Source organism: Scyliorhinus canicula, chromosome 10, assembly GCF_902713615.1.
Source record: "Scyliorhinus canicula chromosome 10, sScyCan1.1, whole genome shotgun sequence".
Classification (NCBI taxonomy): Eukaryota; Metazoa; Chordata; class Chondrichthyes; order Carcharhiniformes; family Scyliorhinidae; genus Scyliorhinus; species Scyliorhinus canicula.
Window position 1 is genome coordinate 153,393,406 of NC_052155.1, and position 6,000 is coordinate 153,399,405.

Genomic DNA, 6,000 nt, shown 5'->3' on the forward strand with positions numbered 1-6,000 from the left:
TTCAACACAATGAGTTCCATACCCCCACCAGCCACTGTAGGAAATGTTATTGCTTATCTCTCCTCCAACCCTCTGTCAACTACTTTAAATGTATGCCCCCTGGTCACTGATCTCCCTGTCAAAAGGAAATACCCAGATCCCTCATAACTTTATACACCTCAATTAAATGTTCGCTCAGCGCCTCTGTTACAAAGACAATAATCACAGCTGATCCAATCTTTCTTTGTAGCTAAAATTTGCCATTTCTGGATGCATTGTCATAAATCTGCTTTGACTTTCTCCAGTGAAATCACATTCTTCCTGTAATCTGATGATCAGAACAATATGCAGTAGTCTAGCAGTTCCAGCATAACCTCCCTGCACCTTGGCTGAGAAAGGAGAACATACTGCATGCCTTCCAAACCAACTTATCTATCTGCCCAGCTATCTTCAGGAATCTATTGACATACACACTCCAAGGTGTCTGTTCTAAGGCACTTCTCAATATTCTTTTTTTTAAATTTTAGAGTACCTAATTCTTTTCTTTTCCAATTAAGGGGCAATTTAGTGTGGCCAATTCACCTATCAGGCACATCTTTGAAAAAATGAAATGAAAATCGCTTATTGTCACGAGTAGGCTTCAATGAAGTTACTGTGAAAAGCCCCTAGTTGCCACATTCCGGCGCCTGTCCGGGGAGGCTGGTACAGGAATCGAACCATGCTGCTGGCCTGCTTGGTCTGCTTTAAAAGCCAGCGATTTAGCCCAGTGAGCTAAACCAGCCTCTCGAGCTAAACCAGCCTCTGGAGCTAAACCAGCCTTTGGGTTGTGGAGGTGAGACTCACACAGACATGGGGAAAATGTGCAAATTCCACACGGTCAGTGACCCAGGGCCGGGATCGAACCAGTGTCCTCGGCGCCGTGAGGCAGCAGTGCTAACCACTGCGCCACCGTGCCGCCTCACTTCCCTGTATTCTACCATTTATGGTGTTCCCTTGCCTTATTTGTCCTCCCCAAATACATTACTACGCTGAATTGAATTCCATTTGCCACTTTCCTGGACACCTAATTAGTCCATTGTTATCTTGCTGCAGTCTGCAACTTTCTTCCTATCAGCTGATTTTTATACCATCTGCAAACATTTTAATCACGCTCTCTGCATTTAAATCTAAATCATTGATATGTATCACAAAAGCGACTCAGTACTGAGACCTCTGGACAGCCACTGGAAACTCCAAGACACAAAAACCCATTGACCGCTGCTGCACTTTGCTTCTTGACACTGAACCATTTTAGGATCCACCTGACCACTTCCACTTAGGTCCCATGTGTTTTAAACTTTCTGACCAGTCTGCCATGTGGGACCATGTCAAAAGCCTTGCTAGAATCCATGTAGAGTACATCAATGTGCTACCCTCCTTGCTACCTCCTCAAAAAAAACAGTCTCGTCAGACATGTTCTCCCCTTAAGAAATCTATGCTAATTGTCTTTGATTAATCCGTGCCTTTCCAAACAACTCTTGTCACAGAACTTTCTTTTGAATAATTTGCACAATGCCGAGGTTAGAACATAGAACATAGAACATAGAACGATACAGCGCAGTACAGGCCCTTCGGCCCTCGATGTTGCACCGACATGGAAAAAAAAAACTAAAGGCCATCTAACCTACACTATGCCCTTATCATCCATATGCTTATCCAATAAATTTTTAAATGCCCTCAATGTTGGCGAGTTCACTACTGTTGCAGGTAGGGCATTCCACGGCCTCACCACTCTTTGCGTAAAAAACCCACCTCTGACCTCTGTCCTATATCTATTACCCCTCAATTTAAGGCTATGTCCCCTCGTGCTAGCCACCTCCATCCGCGGGAGAAGGCTCTCGCTGTCCACCCTATCTAACCCTCTGATCATTTTGTATGCCTCTATTAAGTCACCTCTTAACCTTCTTCTCTCTAACGAAAACAACCTCAAGTCCATCAGCCTTTCCTCATAAGATTTTCCCTCCATACCAGGCAACATCCTGGTAAATCTCCTCTGCACCCGTTCCAAAGCTTCCACGTCCTTCCTATAATGAGGCGACCAGAACTGTACGCAATACTCCAAATGCGGCCGTACCAGAGTTTGGTACAGCTGCATCATGACCTCATGGCTCCGGAACTCAATCCCTCTACCAATAAAGGCCAACACACCATAGGCCTTCTTCACAACCCTATCAACCTGGGTGGCAACTTTCAGGGATCTATGTACATGGACACCGAGATCCCTCTGCTCATCCACACTACCGAGAATTTTACCATTAGCCAAATATTCCGCATTCCTGTTATTCTTTCCAAAGTGAATCACCTCACACTTCTCCACATTAAACTCCATTTGCCACCTCTCAGCCCAGCTCTGCAGCTTATCTATGTCCCTCTGTAACCTGCAACATCCTTCCGCACTGTCTACAACTCCACCGACTTTAGTGTCGTCTGCAAATTTACTCACCCATCCTTCTGCGCCCTCCTCTAGGTCATTTATAAAAATGACAAACAGCAACGGCCCCAGAACAGATCCTTGTGGTACGCCACTCGTAACTGAACTCCATTCTGAACATTTCCCATCAACTACCACTCTCTGTCTTCTTTCAACTAGCCAATTTCTGATCCACATCTCTAAATCACCCTCAATCCCCAGCCTCCGTATTTTCTGCAATAGCCGACCGTGGGGAACCTTATCAAACGCTTTACTGAAATCCATATACACCACATCAACTGCTCTACCCTCGTCTACCTGTTCAGTCACCTTCTCAAAGAACTCGATAAGGTTTGTGAGGCATGACCTACCCTTCACAAAACCATGCTGACTATCCCTAATCATATTATTCCTATCTAGATGATTATAAATCGTATCTTTTATAATCCTCTCCAAGACTTTACCCACCACAGACGTTAGGCTCACCGGCCTATAGTTACCGGGTTATCTCTACTCCCCTTCTTGAACAAAGGGACCACATTTGCTATCCTCCAGTCTTCTGGCACTATTCCTGTAGCCAATGATGACCTAAAAATCAAAGCCAAAGGCTCAGCAATCTCTTCCCTGGCTTCCCAGAGAATCCTAGGATAAATCCCATCCGGCCCCGGGGACTTATCTATTTTCACCTTGTCCAGAATTGCCAACACTTCTTCCCTACGCACCTCAATGCCATCTATTCTAATAGCCTGGGTCTCAGCATTCTCCTCCACAATATTATCTTTTTCTTGAGTGAATACTGACGAAAAGTATTCATTTAGTATCTCGCTTATCTCCTCAGCCTCCACACACAACTTCCCACCACTGTCCTTGACTGGCCCTACTCTTACCCTAGTCATTCTTTTATTCCTGACATACCTATAGAAAGCTTTTGGGTTTTCCTTGATCCTACCTGCCAAAGACTTCTCATGTCCCCTCCTTGCTCGTCTCAGCTCTCTCTTTAGATCCTTCCTCGCTTCCTTGTAACTATCAAGCGCCCCAACTGAAACTTCACGCCTCATCTTCACATAGGCCTCCTTCTTCCTCTTAACAAGAGATTCCACTTCTTTGGTAAACCACGGTTCCCTCGCTCGACCCCTTCCTCCCTGCCTGACTGGTACGTACTTATCAAGAACATGCAATAGCTGTTCCTTGAACAAGCTCCACATATCCAGTGTGCCCAACCCTTGCAGCCTACTTCTCCAACCAACACATCCTAAGTCATGTCTAATGGCATCATAATTGCCCTTCCCCCAGCTATAACTCTTGCTCTGCGGGGTATACTTATCCCTTTCCATCACTAACGTAAAGGTCACCGAATTGTGGTCACTGTCTCCAAAGTGTTCACCTACCTCCAGATCTAACACCTGGCCTGGTTCATTACCCAAAACCAAATCCAAAGTGGCCTCACCTCTTGTTGGCCTGTCAACATATTGTGTCAGAAAACCCTCCTGCACACATTGTACAAAGAACGACCCATCCAATGTACTCGAACTATATCTTTTCCAGTCCATATTAGGAAAGTTAAAGTCTCCCATAACAACTACCCTGTTACTTTCGCTCTTTTCCAGAATCATCTTCGCCATCCTTTCCTCTACATCTCTAGAACTATTAGGTGGCCTATAGAAAACTCCCAGCAGGGTGACCTCTCCTTTCCTGTTTCTAACCTCAGCCCATACTACCTCGGAAGAAGAGTCCCCATCTTGCATCCTTTCTACCACCGTAATACTGTCCTTGACTAGCAGCGCCACACCTCCCCCTCTTTTGCCCCCTTCTCTGACCTTACTAAAGCACAAAAGGCTGACTATCCTTTAATTACTCGGGCTGTCACTTCCATTTTAAACAACTGGATGTCAGGGGTCCTCCATGCATGTAGTCAGAGAGGATTGGAAAAAGATTGTCAGAGCCTCCACTATTTATTTCCTTGCATCTCTTAGCAGCAGGATACATTTGGCCCAGGCCTGATCATTTATGTATTTTCAAGGATTGTTTAAAAATGTATTTCACAGGATGTGGACATCACCGGCAAGGCCAGTGTTTATTGCCCATCCCTAATTGCAGTTGAGAAGGTGGTGATGGACCACCTTCTTGAATCACTCCAGCCCATACGCAGTCGGTACACCTACACTGCTGTTAGGGAGTCCAGATATTTGACCCACCAATAATAATAATAATCACTTATTGTCACAAGTAGGTTTCAATGAAGTTACTGTGAAAAGCCCCTAGTCGCCACATCCCAGCACCAGTTCACGGAGGACGGTACAGGAATATTGAAGGAACCAACATTGAAGGAACAACGATTGGAAGGGACCTGACTGGTGGTAGTGTTGTTCCCATGCATCTGCTGCCCTTCTTCTCCGAGATCTTTAATAATATCCTTTAATAATCTTCATTAGGGTCACAAGTAAGCTTACATTAACTGCAATGAAGTTACTGTGAAAACCCCTCGTTGCCACACTCCGGCGCCTGTTCAGGTACATGGAGGGAGAATTCAGAATGCCCAAATTACCTAATAAGCACGTCTTTTGGGACTTGTGGGAGGAAATCCACGCAGACACGGGGAGAACGTGTAGATTCTGCACAGACAGTGACCCAAGCCGGGAATCGAAACCGGGTCCCTGGCGCTGTGCAGAAACAGTGCTCACCACTGTGCTACCATGTAGTGGAAGAGGTTGTGGGTTTGGAGAGCGCTGTCAAGGGAACCTTGATAAGTTACCACACTGGATCTTGTAAATGGTACACATTGCTGCCACTGTGCAATGGTGACAGAGGGAGTGAATGTTTTTTTTTTAAATTTTTATTCCCCTCCTTTTTCACATTTTCTCCCAAATTTACACCCAACAATAAACAATAATCAGTAACAAATTTAATATCAATCCCCATATCAATAACAACGATCCCATCCTCCCACCAAACCCCAAACATTAGCCCGCATGTTAACATAAAAAAATGACAAAAAGGAATCCGGAATCATCCATAGTCATCATTAATACATACAGTCTTTCTCCCCCCCCAACCCTCTCAGTCCCCAACTCCCCAAATGTTCGATGTGATCCAATTCTCGAAAGTGCATAATGAATAATGCCCATGAATTGTAGAACCCCTCCATCCTTCCCATCAGTTCAAATTTGACCTTTTCAAGCGTCAAGAATTCCAGCAGGTCTCCCCGCCATGCCAAGGCACATGGTGGAGAGGTTGATCTCCACCCTAACAGGATCCATTTGCGGGCGATCAATGAGGCACGGCTACAATATTTGCCTCTGCGCCCATTTCCAACCCTGGCGAGCCCGACACCCCGAATATGGCCTCCCGAGAGCCCGGGTCCAGTTTCACGTGCACCACTTGGTGATTACCCTGAACATCTCCTTCCAGTAATCCTCCAGCTTTGGACAGGACCAAAACATATGAACGCGGGTTGCAACCCCCCCCCCCCCCCCCCCCCCCCCACCCCACGTACATCTTCTACCCCCTCAAAGAGCCGGCTCATCCTCACCCTTGTAGGGTGCGCTCAATACACCACCTTCAGCTGTATCAGC